General features: G+C 52.9%; 1 pseudogene; it reads left to right on the forward strand.

Moving 5' to 3' along the window:
- The first annotated feature begins 1523 nt into the window (after positions 1–1523).
- LOC129133491 (uncharacterized) overlaps positions 1524–16706 on the forward strand; it is a 264314-nt pseudogene continuing 249131 nt past the window's right edge.

Here is a 16706-nt window from a genome sequence, read left to right on the forward strand (position 1 = left end):
TACCCTGGCTCTGATTGGACAAGCAACTGGCAGTCCCATGTGGGGAAATATCGCGAGTTCTCAAGATATCGCGAGGTCATGCAGAACCCCTCCCCTTTTACTGTTACTGACCGTTACCCCTTGTTATAAAAGACCCTGCCTAACCATTAATAAATGCCAGTTGCTGTCCACCACATTGGTGTATGCATGTGCTTGGCCCATGTGGCAGAGGCACTGCCACTGAATCGTCCTCGACCCGGGACGCCACGCCCCAAGCGGCGGCAGCAAGTGGTGCCGAAACCCGGGAACAATCCAGGAAGCGGGAATTGCCTGGGCGAGTGGACGGTGGCCGGAGCAGCGGGACTGTCTCCAGCGGGGAGGACGCTCCCAGAGGACTGGGAAGAGGGAAGGGTTTCCCACTGGCATTCGGTGAAGGAGGAGGGCTCGCGCCAGGAGTGGTGAAGGAGGAAGGCTCACGCCTAGGACCAACGAAGGAGGAAGGCTCACGCCGGGGCGGCGAAGGAGGAAGTCTCGCGCCAGAAAATTGGCAAAGGAGGAGGGCTCGCGTCGCAGCCGGCGGAAGAGGAGGTCTCACGTCGCGATTCGGCGAAGGAGGAAGTCTCGCGCCAGGACCTGGTGAAGGAGGAAGTCTCGCGTCGATAGCCAGCGGTGGAGAGGATGGAGCCCCTTGCTAAGGTCATTTTTAAAATTCACAGAGATTGGGGCATAGATCGTGAGCCGGGAGATTTTGTCCTCGCAGTGTCAAGGCTCCTGCGCGCTGGGGTGATCAGGCATCCGGAGGATATCTTCCGCCCGGAGGTATGGGATAATTGTACTGGGGCCCTAGCAGAAGAGGCTATGTCCTCAGGCTCGGGGCAGAGTCTAAAATCATGGGGCAGGGTCATGCGGGCACTGAAAAAGGCTCAGCCGGTCCAGCGGGAGCGGGGCAAGTGGAGGGCCACCCAGGACTGCTTGTGGGAGGGACCTCGGCGGGGTGCGAATGATCGTGGGTCCACTGAGTGTGGGGATTCGCAGCCGTGGGAGCGCTCTTTGCAGCTCCCGAGCCCAGGCACCCCATCTACAGGGAAAAAGCTGTCATTTTGGGACGGGCTGGAAGGAAGCTAAAGGAAGCACGGAACGTGGCCGTTGGTTCAGAGGCGCGAGGTGCGGCCGTTGGTTCAGAGGCGTGGAGGCCCGCCGTTATCTCAGGGCCGCAGTGCCCTGCCATTAGCTGGGAGGCGGGGGGCACCGCCATTGATTCGGACTCCAAGGGAGCCTGGACGGAGCCTTCGCCTCATGTGCCGCAGGGTGACGAGCCCCAGAGGGAGGGGGTCACCATGGCGACCCGCGGCCGGCGGGGCTGTCGAGGCGGCGCGACGGGGGTTGAGCTGCTGGGCTCCCAACTGGCCGCGGCCAAGAGCCACCGCCTCCAGCGGCTGCGCCTACGCAGGGCCGGCGGGCAGCCTGGGCGGCGCGGGGCGGCCGGACCCTTCCGTGGGCTGGTGGTGAGCGGAGCCGGGCAGCGCGGTACCGACGTCGGGGCGATGCATCGCACGGGGGAGAAGAGCCGTGCGGGGTGGCGGGAGTCCTGCCCCGCCACCCTCCACAGCAGCGGCGGCTGGGCCGTGCTGGGGGTGCTGACAGAGAACGGGCAGCAGCAGCAGTGGCCCGGCAGCCAGGGTGCTGCTGTTATCAAGCGCTTTTCTGGCTTTGAAAGCACCATCACTTCATGTAGAAAAAATGAAGTGCCCAACTGCATCATCAGTGCTGCATCAAAGCAAGGTTTTGCTACCTATAAAGAAAACTACAGCTACCAAGTGTCTTAAGAGCTGGAATTAAGCCACTGTGAACTGGATACCAGTGCAATGATATCCAGTATTCATCGGTGGCTGGATCTGAGTTCAGGCTCTCCTATGGTAGTGGAAGATGTTGTAACTCTGGCTGTGGGAGAGTATGCAGAAGACATTTATCAGTACCTCTGAGAGGCAGTAGTAAGATTTAGGCCCAAGCCCTACTACATGAAGAAGCAGCCAGATATCACAACAGGAATGCGTGCTATCCCGGTAGACTGGCTGGAAGAAGTAGGGGAAGAGTATAAACTTTGGACAGAGACTTTGTACTTGGCAGTGAACTTCCTGGAGAGGTTTCTTTCCTGCATGTCTGCTCTCAGAGAGAAGTTACAGCTTGTAGCAACAGCAGCAGTTCTTCTGGCTGCGAAGTATGAAGAGATCTACCCACCAGATGTGGATGAATTTGTCTATATAACAGATGATACCTACACAAAGAAGCAGCTGCTAAGAACGGAACACTTGCTTCTCAAAGTGCTGGGTTTTGACCCAACAACCCCAACCGTCAGCCAGTTCCTCCTTCAGTATATTCAGAGACGTGGAATCTGTATGAGGACAGAGAACTTTGCAAGGTATCTTGCAGAGCTGAGTCTCCTTCAAGTTGATCCTCTTCTGGAGTACCTTCCTTCACAAATTGCTGCAGCAGCCTACTGTTTAGCAAACTATACAGTGAACAGATCTTTCTGGCCAGAAGAACACCTTAACATCGTGAGCTGGGCCACACGAGCACTTGAGGAAGGCTCACAGGTCATAATTAAAAATGAACTAGGGGAATGGGAACAGGGTTGGAGACTGGTACTCGCAGGGCGAGGGTACGCAGCCGTCAAGAAAAATAGTAAAATCAAATGGTGCCCGCTTAAGTTGATAAAACCGTACCTTCAGGGCAAAAACTAATGAAATTTGTAAAGTTTGTTTTGCAGGACTGAATCCTCAGACACCCCCGCAACCTGTATGCCCTGCTTCCTAAAGGCTGCGATGAATCATCGAGCAGCCCGATGGCAGACCATCCCGGGGTCATGAAAGAACTCAATGACCAAACTAAAGGAGCAGCCAGCACAGAGAAGGACAGGGGGGGAAAAAACAGCTCAGCAAAAATGTAAAGAGGTATCCATCAAGTAGAGTTCGAGCTCTGGCCAGGTTCTGGCTCTACTTGGATGGAATGCCAGGTAACCCAGAGTTCTTCCCTGTGTCAAAGGATCAAAGGGCGATTTGGAGGGAACATAAGTCCGGACATGGACTCTCCAAATCCTCTCTAATTTAAGATCAAACAGGTCGCAGACTCTGGGAAAAATAATTCGGTCCTAGGAGGTCAACTAAAACAAAAAAACAAACTGAGGAGGTTCTACAAAGATATTCAAAGTATTCAAAGATAGGGCTCAGTCAGCACCATGACTAATCGCCTTACATTTTAAACAAGTTTGTGTTGGGTTTTTTTTTAGAAAAAAAACCAGTTAGAGATAGTTAGCTTTTCATTTGTTAAACATTTGCAGTTACAAGTTTATTGCAGTTGTGTTATATTGTTCAAGTTAATTGCATTTTGCCAGTTACACGTTTCCTACTTGTCAGTTTTGCTTTATGTTTTTAACTGGTCATAAAAGGGAGGGGAAACATGGGGAAATATCGCGAGGTCTTGAGATATCGCGAGATCATGCAGAACCCCTCCCCTTTTACTGTTACAGACCGTTACCCCCTGTTATAAAAGACCCTGTCTAACCGTTAATAGAGGCCAGTTACTGTCCACCACATTGGTGTATGCGTGTGCTTGGCCCATAAGGCAGAGGCACCGCCCCTGAACCGTCCTGGACCCGGGACGCCTCGCCCCAAGTGGCGGCAACAGTGTTCCACACCATGGGGTAGATGAACCTTGTCAGTGTCGCTGGTAACATTTTCTCCCTTTCCTCCAGTGATTTTAACAAACTTTTCAAGGAAGGACAACAAAATATTTTCTTTTTCACTGGCCACCCACAACAGTCATTTTCCTCATCAGTTCTGCCATAGGTCACTCAGAGGAAGCTGCATCAGAGTTTCCAAGAGTTCCTCCAGAGAGAACCACAACCTCCTCAGAGGAGGAACCATGCTGTTGTCAAAGGCACGTGGGGTCAAAGAACAGTGCCTAAACTCACTGTGCCAAAAGAATTTTGCAATCTCGTAAAGAAAATTGTAAGAGAGATTCCTCTCTCCCAAATAAGGTGCTAATGAGACCAAATCCAAGGTGGATTATATTAAACAGTAAAAGTGAGGTAGAGAGAGAGATGGAAAGAAAGAGAAAAGGGGGGACAGCAAGGGAGTGACAGGGACAGAGACCTCCCCTGGGGCAGGGCAAGTGTGACTTTGTCCCCTGTGTGTGTGGCCTTCCCAGGGTGGGGGTTTCACACCTGAGCCAGTTTGGGTAAGGGGGGTGGTGTTCACCCCCTGAGCAGGGATTCCCCCACTGTTTCAGGCTGCAATGTAAGATGGAACCAAATGAATGTTTTCAATGCCCATCTTCATCAACTGCTATACACAGGTGGGGCAGTGTTCTTGATCTCTTCCATGACTCAGCCCTGATAACGCCCTCCAGGGGAGATATCTTCTGGGAATGGGCCATTGAGTGTCACTGCAGGACTGATAAAATTCCATCATCCCATTGTGGGATGCTCCGCCCAGGGGGAGGATCCAAGCATTCCTACCTGGATATAAGCTGAGCCTTGCAACACCAGGAGCAGCTTGCCTACTGGATTCCCAGAGGACAAGAGCTCCAGAACCACCACTGGACCTTCAGAGGAAGACCAGACCCTTCTACAGGATCACTGCCTTGACAGAATCACGCTCATCACTCCAACAGGACTGCAGCCACCATTGAATGGGACTGCTGCCACCACCCTGACCAGCAGGGTGTCAGGTTATATCCTGACTCTGTCAGTTTAAGGCAGTGTTTCTGTATCATTGCCTTGATCTAAATTTTCTTATTGAATTGCAATTCTAGCTTAGACTCTCTCCCTGTTTTGCCTTCAAACCAGTACAAAAGACAACAATGTGCGCACCCTTTGTTTTCTTCCCAGAACAGGATTTCCCAATCCCAAGTCTTGATTGGACGGAGGAGGAAGCTGTGAGGAAGAGGAAGGAGCCCTGGGATACCCAGGCAGGTGAGGAGGAAGTCAGTGCCCCTTTCCCCCTCTCTCCTGCTCCATCTCCCAGCCCAGCACAGCCCCCGGCTGCAGGACAACCCTGCTGCCAACCCCGTCCTGCCGGGGATGCACTGGGGGGATCTCCTTCCCCTTCCCTGTGGCACAGAGGCCAATCCCATCCTCTCCTTGTCCTTCCTACCCCAGACAAGAAGCTGAGGATGGAGACTGGGGAGGAAAAATCTCCATGCCAGAACGTCATGGAAGAGGCTGTTTTGATTGGCTCCATACTGCAGAAGTCCAATGGAGAGGAAAATCTACAGAGATCCTGCAGGAGGGGGCGCTGTAAACCCAGCCCAGGGTGCTCTGAGGAGGAAAGACCCACCCTGAGCCAGGAAGGTGGGCAGAGCTTCAGCCAGAGCTCAGAGCTGGTGGCCCAGGAGCAGCTTCATGATGGGGAGAAGCCCCACAAGTGCTTGGAGTGTGGGAAGAGCTTCAGGCAGAGCAGCACCCTGATCAGCCACCAGATGATCCACACTGGGGAATGGCCCTATGAGTGTGGGGAGTGTGGGAAGGGCTTCAGCTGCAGCTCTGCTGCCATAAGGCACCAATGCATCCACACCAGGGAGAGGCCCTTCGAGTGTCCCCAGTGTCAGAAGAGGTTTCGGACCAGCTCTGATCTCTGCAAGCACCGCCGGATTCACACCAAGGAAAGGCCCCTTCGCTGGCCTGATTGTGGGAAGTGCTTCAAGCGCAACTCCCACCTCATCACCCACCGCCGCATCCACACTGGGGAGAGGCCCTACGAGTGCCCCACCTGTGGGAAGAAGTTTCAGACCAGCTCCAATCTCCGCCTGCATGAGCACATTCACTCTGAGGAGAGGCCCTTCTGCTGCCCTGATTGTGGGAGGGGCTTCAAGAAAAAGTTCTCCCTTATCAGGCACTGACGGATCCATACTCGGGAGAGGCCTGATGACTTCTCCACATCATGGCAAGAGCTTCTCCACGAGCTCGGGCTTGATCAGACACCAATGGAGTCACCAGAACGGAAGTTTTGCGAGTGCCTAAACTGCAGGAAGAACTTCATACGCCACTCCAGCTTCTTTCCCCATTGGAGGTCCCACGTTGGGAAGAGCCCTGGGGATCCATTTTCCCTGTGATCCATGCTGGGAAGACACCTGTCCCTTTTCCTGCCCCTGCCAATGACATGATGTGGGATGGAAGAACATGATGGTCTGGCCATGGCCCTGTCATTACATTCACTCCCACCTCAGGTCATTGCCAGGGGCAGGAAAGGGACTCTCTCTCTCTCTCTCTCCCTGAGGAGAAGGGTGTCCTTTCCAGACAGGAGGAAATACGTTGCCAGGAAGAGCCAGTTGTTGATGTTGTGGTTTTCCCTGTAAATAGTTTTTTTTATCTTTTCTGTTGACAATATTGTTTTTATTCCTGTTTGTTCCTTATCTCATTGCTGTTCCCAATAAATTGTTCTTATCCCAGCCTGGGATCTTTGCCTTTTGTGCTTTCCACGGGAGGCAGGAGGGCAGCGAGGGCAGCGCGGTTTTAGCGGGAGCAGGAAATTGGGCAATCCCATTGCTGAAGCCCGGCCCGTGGAAACCGAGCATCCCAGCTGGTGCCAGCCCTGGTGGCCATGGCAGCAGCCTTGGGAGCGGGTCCCTGGCTGGGGCTGTGGGAACCTCTTCCCTCTGGTGCCCAGGGACAGGAGTGGAGGGAGCGGATGCAGCTGAGTCGGGGCAGGCTCAGGTTGGATGTCAGGAAAAGGTTTTTGCCCAGAGGCTGCTGGGGCCCTGGCCAGGCTCCCTAGGGAAGGCTCCCAGCTCCAGGGCTCTCTGAGCTGCAGCAGCGTTTGGCCAGCACTGCCAGGCCCAGGCTGGCATTGTTGGGGTGTCCTGTGCAGGACCAGCAGTTGGACTGGAGGATCCTGATGGGTCCCTCCCAGCTCAGCCAATTCTGTGCTTCTGGGATCCCATGAGCCTGGGAATGGGGGGCTGCCAATGGTTGCCATGGCAACGGGCTCTGGCTGCAGGCCTGAGCTGGTGTCCATGGCAACCACCCCTGGCATGGGGTCTCCATGGAGCTGCCAAGGGACTGAGCATAGCAACAGGGGGCTGGGGATGGTTGCCATGGAAACTGAGCATTGCAACAGAGGGCTGGGGATGGTTGCCATGGAAACTGACCATTGCAACAGGGTGGGTAGTGATGGTTGCCATGGAAACTGACCATAGCAACGGGGGCCTGGTGATGGTTGCCATGGAAACTGACCATAGCCAGAGGGTGCTGGTGAGGGTTGCCATGGAAACTGACCATAGCAACAGTGGACTGGTGATGGTTGCCTGCTAAGGATCAGATTTGTCACAGGCCCTCAGAGGGGTTTCATGGGGACTTTCCAAGAGTCTCCAGGCTGTTCCAGAGCTGGAATGTCACAGGCAGAGACAGGGGCTCCAGGGAGACCTCCCAGGGCTTTCTGGGGATGGTAAAGAGCCCTGTGGTCAGAGGCAGTCACAGCCATTCCATGGTGACATCCCAGGGCACCTTGGGCTGCAAAGGCACCCATCTGTCACAGGCACTCACGGGGGCTCCACGGTGACATCCCAGGAGTCCCCAGGCTGCCAAAGAGCCGGGATGTCCCAGACACTCACAGGTGTTCCTGTCATGGGCACAGTGGGTGCTTCAGGCAAAAGCTTTATTTCTTTATTGGAGAAACTCCTGCTGAGTCATGAGGTGGAGAAATGTCACCCAACAGCCACCATATATGTTCAAACCCCTGCAGCGCCCCTAAACTTCTAAAATTCCTTCTAAGGGAGGAGACTGGGAGTGGCTGGATCCAATCCCAGCCCCAGACTTTTCAAAGGTGTAAAAGATTGGACAGGTGGAATTGAATTTTAAGCGATTTGTCCCACAGGATTAAAGATTTTATACCAGATAGATTTATATAAATACAGCTCTGATTTTTTCTGATCATGATTAGATAGAATGGTTCATTTACACCACAGAGTAAATGAAGAAAAGGAGTTATTCCTGTGGTCCGTGGTGGTGGTGGATACAACCTTGTGCCAAGGGGCAGAAGCCATGGGAACACCAGTACAGACAGACACACAGAGACACACTGCCACTCTTTGGACCCCTTCTGCCAAGCTAGTAGGGTCTGCTCTGACCCTTGGACCTGTCTGCAAGCAGAGGGTGTTGTTTCATCAAAAGAAGATTACCTTCAGCCGGCCATACCATTGTTTTCCAGTTGTTCAGTAACTAAGGCTTGGTATCTCAAAGCTTGCTTTCATTTCAATCTCATTTATAGTTTCCATATTCTCAAAATCTTTTGCCAGGCAATCATATTTATAAGGCTTTCCTGTTTCATCTTCCCCAGCATCTGCTCCTTTTCATTTTCACCACCCTTGCCCTGAAGTCAGGGAACCAGAAAGGTTTGTCACAGCCACCCTCATTGTGACCTTTGGCACCCAAACAGGGACCATGACACTCAGTCATGTCAGCTGGGGTTAGCTGATGGATAGGCCAGGGCTCCCCAGGATTTTGGATTGTGCCGGGCCAGCAGATTCATCATTGCTTTGAGGGACCTCGCCCAGGATCGGCAGAGACAACAACAGCTTCACCTGCATAGGATTGCAGGTGGGTTTGGGGAAACACAAGACATTTATTGCCCATTTTGCCACTGTGTTTTTACAATATGCACCCACATCCCATAACTGATTCGGGGTGTTCTGGTGGCTCTTCCCCATAAGGCAGAGAAAAAAAAAAGGGCAGTCAGATGTCCAAAGTAGAAAGGAGCATACATGGATGCTTTAATTCTCACTGATCATGACTTAAGATTTTCAAAGTACGAATTAAAATCAATCATGAGGTGGATCATTAAAAATTTTCCAGATGCCTCTGCTGATGAAATCCATACCACTGAATTTTGGGACTCCGTCGGAGTTAAAAGGGACCCCATTGCACCCTGCATGCTCCCCATCTTCCACACCATCCTTGAGACCATTCACCAGCAAGCAGTGGGTTGAAAACTCAATCCGTTGGTCACTCCTAACTCGGGACCTCCCCTCAAACCTGCCTTTCTCAGACTTTCCACGATGGTACAAGATGGCAATGGCCACGCTGTCTTGGAGCATCATGCCCTAGAGACTCAAGACGGAAGGAGCCTGAATGTGGCTCAGGAGCCCGACCATCCTCCCTCCATCTTGGCTCCTCCACTTCCTCCTACCACAGCCTTCACTTCCGCCCTGAACGAACCTCCAGACTCCACCCCCACAACTGCGGGTCACGCCCCCACTGTCAATCATTCCACCTCCCCGCTGGGCCATGCCTCCAGAGCTCCACCCCAGAAGTCCGCCATCCTAAATCATGGCCTTCCTCCCCAACACCTGACAAAATGACAGTGCCCTCTGCCTCACCCTCCACCAACAATATAACCCCATGATCAAAGATACTAAGCCCAACTGTCACACTATTTCTAATCCAAATGTTTCTGCTCCAAGTTATTCTTCCTCCCAGGAGGAAAGTTTGGATTCCCCAGAGCCACCTCGCCCCTCAGCCCCTGAAGATCCTTAGGAAAGGATCTGGAAAGAAGCAGTTAAGGAAGGAGACTGGCAAATTGTCTCGAAACTCGTGTTGCCCCCATATGTTATGAAAGAAGGGGGCAGAATCCCAGGTATCAGCCACTGATTTGCGGGGAAATCAAGGATCTGTGTAGGGCAGCTAAAGACCATAGGAAGGAGTTACCTTGTTTTAATGGCCTAATGAGGGCCACGTTTACAGCACATGTCTTAACCCCCTATGGTTTAAAATATATTACGACCATGTTGTTGTCACCTATAGAATACACCCTGTGGGAAGAGGGATGGAAACATTTACTAAATGAATTAATAGAAGACTGTCCTAATAATGAGGCAAGGGCAGAACTGACAGCCAACCATCTAGCTGGAGAAGGACAGCACAGCCTACCAGATGATGAAGCAGCAGGTATCCCCAGAGAAGTATTGGATGATATCAAAGAGATGGCTTTGAAAGCATTAATCCAGGTATTGGATGGTAGCACCCCCAATTTGGACTACCTTGGGTGGCTGCAGCTAAAGCTTTAGGACAATCAGACCATCCTGGGTGCCTGTTAAGTAAGCAAACCAATGCTGCCTCCCTCACATTGAGTGGCTGCTCTCAGACACAGAGACCATCAGACACGCCACCTTGCAGAACAGCGATAGAGTTTTTACTCTGGGCACATGGGCATGGCTGTGTAGACTCTGAGGGCATGTGCTGCATGAACCTCTCCAGCCACAGCGAGTCAATCCACAAGAGCATTCAGGTACTGAAGGAAGGGTGCAAGAAGCTTCAAGTGGAAAACAAAGATTAGTTCAAAAATCTCTTCCAATCCAATGTGACTAAAGGGTTGGATGATGTCGAGCTGAAACAGAACTTATAATTCTCTTATTGGTTGTTGTTGTATTGTTAATTGTCCCATGTTTGTTTGGATGCTTTTAGAAAGTCTTACAAAATTCTTTCAGTTCCATCTTTGTTGTAAAACAGAAAGGGGGAAGATACCCAACACAGGCTCCTCATGGACTCTTGGAGGAGAGAACTGGAGGCCAGGATGGCACAAAAACCTCTCAGAGACTCAGTGTAGGAAGGAAAATCCATGAAAGTACCTAAAAGTATTCTTAAATCCATGAAGTACCTTAAAAACCTTGAGTATCTCAAAGTATTAATGCGCCCCACTGAGTGTCAGTACAAAGCTCTCAAGGGACTCATTAAAGCAGATAATTGGGGCCATGATTAAGACAAACCTCTCACAGAGTCTGGATCAAAAGTGAAACACCAAGTACCTTAAAATAACTGAAGTACCTTGAAGTATTAATGAGCCCCACTGAGTTTTGTTCCTGACAAAGCCTCTCCAGGGACTAATTACAGCAGATAATTGGAGGCCATGATTGCACAAACCTCTCAGAGACTCCAAGGCAAAAGCCAAACCCAAAGCCCTTTGAAAAAGCTGCAGTCCCTGCAGGGAGCATGAAGGAGCCCCCAGGGCCATTGCTGAGCAAGGCTCCCCAGGGACTCCTTGCAGCAGATCCTTGAGGCCACTGGGATGTGGGCTAGGGGGGGATGCTGAGGGCAGCACAAGGGGCTGACAGTGCCCAGCCTGGCTGGGGCTGTGCCAGGAGGCCCCAGGGCCTCAGGACAAGGTGTCTCCTCCCAGCCCTTGCTGGCACAGACCCTGCTGTGCCTCAGGGCACCAAGACTTGGCTTCTCTTTGTCCCCACCTGTCATCACTGCCTGAAGTTCTCTGCTCTGCCTGGGGCCTGGGGACACTTGCTCAGTCGTGTCTCTCAGTGGGACCCATGAAAAGCCCAAGAAACTTTGGAGTTGGATTCTGCCTTGGAGTTCTGGAGAGGTTTCTTCAGCTCCCTCTCAGGGACTGATGTTCAGGGCCTGAGCACAAAGCCCCAGAGGCTGATTAAAGTCCTTGTGCTGTGTGTGTGCTGCTGAGCTGGGCTGGGCTCCTGGCCCAGAGGCAGCTCCTGCTCACCAAGAAGAGCTTCAAAAGCACATTTCTCTTGATGAGCAGCTCTTGTGCCAGCCCAGCAGGGCTGGGGCACTGCCTGCAGCCAGCCCGGGCACAGCACAGAGGCACAGAGAGCTTCAATCAGTCAGGGCTGGGAAGGGGCTGAGAAGTGCCTGGGGCACAATCACTGCCAACCCTTGGCACAGGAACCTCTGGCTGCAGGACAATGCAGCTGCAGCTCCTGGAGCCATCTCCTGCAGCTGGAACATCCCAATGCCTGCAGAGCCTGTGAGTACATTCTCTGCTTGTCTCTTGTGCAGAGCAGCCAGGGGTGCCCAGGGCTGTCCTGCAGAGCAGGGTCCTGCAGCCCAGGGCGCTGTGCTGGGGCAGGGACTCTGCTGCCTGCCAGGGACAGCTCTCAGCCAGCCCTGGCAGCTGCTCCCAGCACTGGGGGACAAGATCTGGGTGGCAGGAGACGGCTGGTGAGGCTTGGAAGTGTTCTCCTTGTGTGGAGAGGATGCTGCATTGTTCAGGACTGCTCCCAGAATGGCATTGAACTGCAGAACATTTCCAAGTGGATCATACAGGGAGCACAGCAAGGCAGGGGCTGCATAAAAGGGAAAATCCTGCTTTTTATTCTACTCCCTGGGTTGCCTGGATGGGATTTCTACACAGATATTCATCTCTCAGTTCAGGTCGAGGAAAAAAACCAAATTTCTTTCAGGTAAGAATAAAGCAGGCAGAGACACAAATCAGAAAAAGGCCCCTCACAGGCAGCATCAGTGTCACTTTTCCAGCCTCCTCAGGGTTGCTCTGACATTGCCATCAGAGCCTGCAGAGCCAGAGCTGCCCCTGGGCAGTGCCTGAGCTGGGAGGGCTCCGCAGGGCAGAGCTGAGCCCCCAGGGCTTGGCTGGGCTCTGGCAGCACTGGCAGGGCCCAGCCCTGGGCACAGGGAAGCAGCTGCTGGCAGGGACAGCTCCAGGCAGCAGAGCCCTGGGCAGGCAGTTGGGGGAAAGTGCCCCCAGGCTGTGCTGGGATATTTCAAGTCCTCTCCAAACCCAACTATTCCATGATTACTTTTCTTACAGATCCCTATGCCAAGGCACAGCAAATGTCCAACAGCAGCTCCATCAGGCACTTCCTGCTGCTGGCATTGGCAGACACGCAGCAGCTGCAGCTCCTGCACTTCTGCCTCTTGCTGGGCATCTCCCTGGCTGCCCTCCTGGGCAACGGCCTCATCATCAGCGCCGTAGCCTGCGGCCACCACCTGCACACGCCCATGTTCTTCTTCCTGCTCAACCTGGCCCTCACTGACCTGGGCTCCATCTGCACCACTGTCCCCAAAGCCATGCACAATTCCCTCTGGGACACCAGCAACATCTCCTACACTGCATGTGCTGCACAGCTCTTTTTCTTTGCTTTTTTTGTTTCAGCAGAGTATTTCCTCCTGACCATCATGTGCTACGACCGCTACGTGTCCATCTGCAAACCCCTGCACTACGGGACCCTCCTGGGCAGCAGAGCTTGTGCCCACATGGCAGCAGCTGCCTGGGCCAGTGCCTTTCTCACTGCTCTCATGCACACGGCCAATACATTTTCCCTACCCCTGTGCCATGGCAATGCCCTGGGCCAGTTCTTCTGTGAAATCCCACAGATCCTCAAGCTCTCCTGCTCTCACTCCTACATCAGGGAACTCGGGCTTCTTGCTGTTAGTGTGTGTTTAAATTCCGGTTGTTTTGTGTTCATAGTTTTCTCCTATGTGCAGATCTTCAGGGCTGTGCTGAGGATCCCCTCTGAGCAGGGACGGCACAAAGCCTTTTCCACCTGCCTCCCTCACCTGGCCGTTGTCTGTCTCTTTGTCAGTACTGGCATATTTACCTACCTGAAGCCCCCCTCCATGTCCTCCCCATCCCTGGATCTGGCCCTGTCAGTTCTGTACTCGGTGGTGCCTCCAGCCCTGAACCCCCTCATCTACAGCCTGAGGAACCAGGAGCTCAAGGCTGCGGTGTGGACACTGATGACTGGATGGTTTCAGAAACATTAAACTGATGGCCGGTTTCTGCAAATCATTTCTAATAAAAGTTATCTTTGATAGTACATGTTGGCTTCATCTTGGAGGTTCTTTCTCTTTTTATTTTAGGTTTTTAATCTTGTCCACAAATAAATGTCATTTATTGTTCCATTTCTCATTTTGTTTCCCTCCACCTATCCTATGGCCACAGACTGTGTCAATGAGGGGCTGCTCTCTCGGTGGCTTTAAAGCAACTAAAGGATCTCCCAGCAGAGTTTTCTGCAGAGATGCCCTTTTGTTGCCTTCTCTGGAGCTGCAGCAGCAATGTCTGTGTGCAGAGCTGGGGCAGATCAGTGCTGGCACCGCAGTTCTGCCCTGCTGGCCACACCATTCCTGATCCAGGCCAGGAACCATTGGCCTTCTTGGCCACCTGGGCACACTGCTGCCTCATGTCCAGCCTGCTGTCCATCAGTCCCTGCAGGTCCCTTTCTGCCTGGCTGCTCTCCAGCCACTCTGTCCCCAGCCTGTAGCACTGGGACCAAATATCAGGGCCTGGCACTTGGATTTGTTAAACCTCACCTTGTTGGATTCATCCCCTGGATCCAGCCCGTCCAAGTCACTGTGCAGAGCCTTCCGACCCTCCAGCAGATCAAAATTCACATCCAGCTTGGTGACATCTGCAAAGATGTCCTTGGTTCCATGGGCCCCCTCAGTGTCACAATGGCCTCTTGGTTACACCAGGCCCTGCACTGTCACACTGGTCTCCTTGCTTCCATGGGGCCTCAAAATGTGACAATGGTCCCCTTGGTTCCATGGGGCCCCAGGGTGTCACAATGGCCCCATGGTCACATGAGGTCCCACACTGTCACCATGGTCTCTGGGGTTCCACAAGTCCCCTCAGTGTCACAATGGACTCCTTGTTTCCACAAGGCCACACAGTGTCACAGCATTATTCCAGATTCCTTGAGGCCCCATCGTGTCACAGTGGCCCCTTGGTTACACAGGATCCTGCAGTGTCACAATGTCCCCTTGGTGCCATGAGGCCCCGCAGTGTCAGAACGGCCTCTTGGTTCCACTGGGCCCTGCAGTCTCCCAATGGTCTCCTTGGTTTTGCAGTGTCAAAATGGTGAAACCCCTTGGTTACACGAGGCTCTGCAGTGTCACAATGGCCTCTGTGGTTCCACGAGGACCCAGAGTGTCACGGGGCACTCCCTGGGTCCATTTGGCCCCACAGCACCACCATGGAGCCCTGGTTCTGTGGGGCTGCACGGTGTCACCATGGTCCTCTTAGTTCCAGGAGGCCCTGCAGTGTCACAATGGCCCCAGAGTGTCCCAATCATCACAGAATGACAGAATCAAATAGGCTGGAAAAGACCTTTGGGATCATCAAGTCCAACCAATGCCCTAATACTGCCTTGTCACCCAGACCATGCCACTGAGTGCCACTGGAGAGGGACAGTGACTCTGCCACCTCCCCCCTGGCCAGCCCATTCCTGTTCCCACTCACCCTTTCTGTGAAGAACTCCTTCCTATTGTCCAGCCTGAGCCTCCCCTGGTGCAGCTTAAGGCTGGGTCTTCTTGTCCTGCCCTCCAGCAGATCCACACTCACACCCAGCTTGGTGCCATCTGCAGTTCGTGAATGCTGCACTCGATCCCCTCACCCAGATCATCAGTGAAGATATTAAACAGGACTGGGCCCAGCACAGATCCCTGGGGACAGCCCCAGTGCCTGGACACCAGCTGGGTGCAGCACCATCCCCACCACTCTCTGGGCCCAGCCTCCAGCCAGCTCTTAAATCTCCCAGCCAGGAGGGAACCTGCCCAAGCCATGGGCTGCAGCTTTTCCAGGGAATGCTGTCAGAGACAGAGTCAAAGGCTCTGCTGGACTCCAGGCACACAACATCCACAGCCTTTCCCCCATCCACAGGTGGGTCACCTGGGCATAAAAGGAGACCAGGTAGGTCAGGCAGGACCTGCCAGCCCTAAATCCGCGCTGGCTGGCTCTGATCCCTGGGCCATCCTGTGGGTGCCCTGTGATGGCACTCAAGGTGATCTGTTCCATAACCTTGCCGGGCACCCAGGTCAGGCTGACAGGCCTGGAGTTCCCCAGCTCCTCCTTCCAGCCCTTCCTGGGGATGGGCTCACACTGGCACCTCCAGTGCTCTGGGCCCTCCCTGCTGAGCCAGGACTGATGGTAAATGATGGAGAGCAGCTTGGGGAGCTCATCCACAGCTCCCTCATCCCCCTGGGATGGATCCCATCTGATCCCATACACCTGTGAGTATCTGAGTGGCTCAGCAGGTCCCCAGCTGCTTCCTCCTGGATTCCAGGGGGCTGTTCTTCTCCCTGTGCCCATCTACCAGCTCAGGAGAACACTTGTCCTGAGGACAACCTGCCCTAATATTGAAAATGGAGACAAACAAGGTGTTAAACTGTTCAGACGTTTCTTTAGTTACTCTATTCTCCACTGCATCCAATAAAGAGTAGAGGTTCTCTTTATCTGGTGTTTTGCTACTAATTTATTTATAGAAACATTTCCTATTATTTCTCACACAAGTGGCCAGATTAAGCTCTAACTGGGCTTTCACCTCTTTCCTCTTCTTTGTGCATAACCTAACAACATCCTTAAACACTTGCTGAGTTGCCTGTTTCTCTTTTCAAAATGATGCATCCTCTTTTTTCCCTTAACTTCCCACAAAAGCTCCATGTGGAGCCAGGCCAGTCCTTTTCCTCACCAGCTCATCTTTTGCCACACTGGGACAGGCTGCTCCTTCCCCTTAAAATTACTTTCTTGAAATGTGTCCATCCTTCCTGGACCCCTTTGTTTTTAAGGGCTCTTTCTCTTTAAAATATCAGTACCTGATTCAATACTCCCCAAATCAGCATCCTAAACAGGCCAAAGTCTGCCCTTCCTAATTCCAGTGCAGAAGTTTTGTTGCTGCCCCTCCTTCTTTCACAGAACATTGAAGACTTGATTATTTCATGGTCACTGTGCCCCAGGCACCCTCTGAGCCCCACATCTGCCCCCAGCCCTTCTCTTTCTGTGAACAGCAGCAGACAGAGCTTTCCTTGGCAGTGGGAGTGTTACCAAAAATTCAGTGAAAGAGAAAACTCTTTTTAGCCCCAATGTAGCATTAAGAAGCAGCATTCTTTATTCTGCTGGATGCACGGGGGAGAGCTCCACCCAAAGCTGTGCAGGCTGAGTACAGGAAAGTTTCTGTTTATTTTCTGTATTTTGCTC

Source organism: Agelaius phoeniceus, assembly GCF_051311805.1.
Source record: "Agelaius phoeniceus isolate bAgePho1 chromosome W unlocalized genomic scaffold, bAgePho1.hap1 SUPER_W_unloc_1, whole genome shotgun sequence".
In the NCBI taxonomy this organism is placed as follows: domain Eukaryota; kingdom Metazoa; phylum Chordata; class Aves; order Passeriformes; family Icteridae; genus Agelaius; species Agelaius phoeniceus.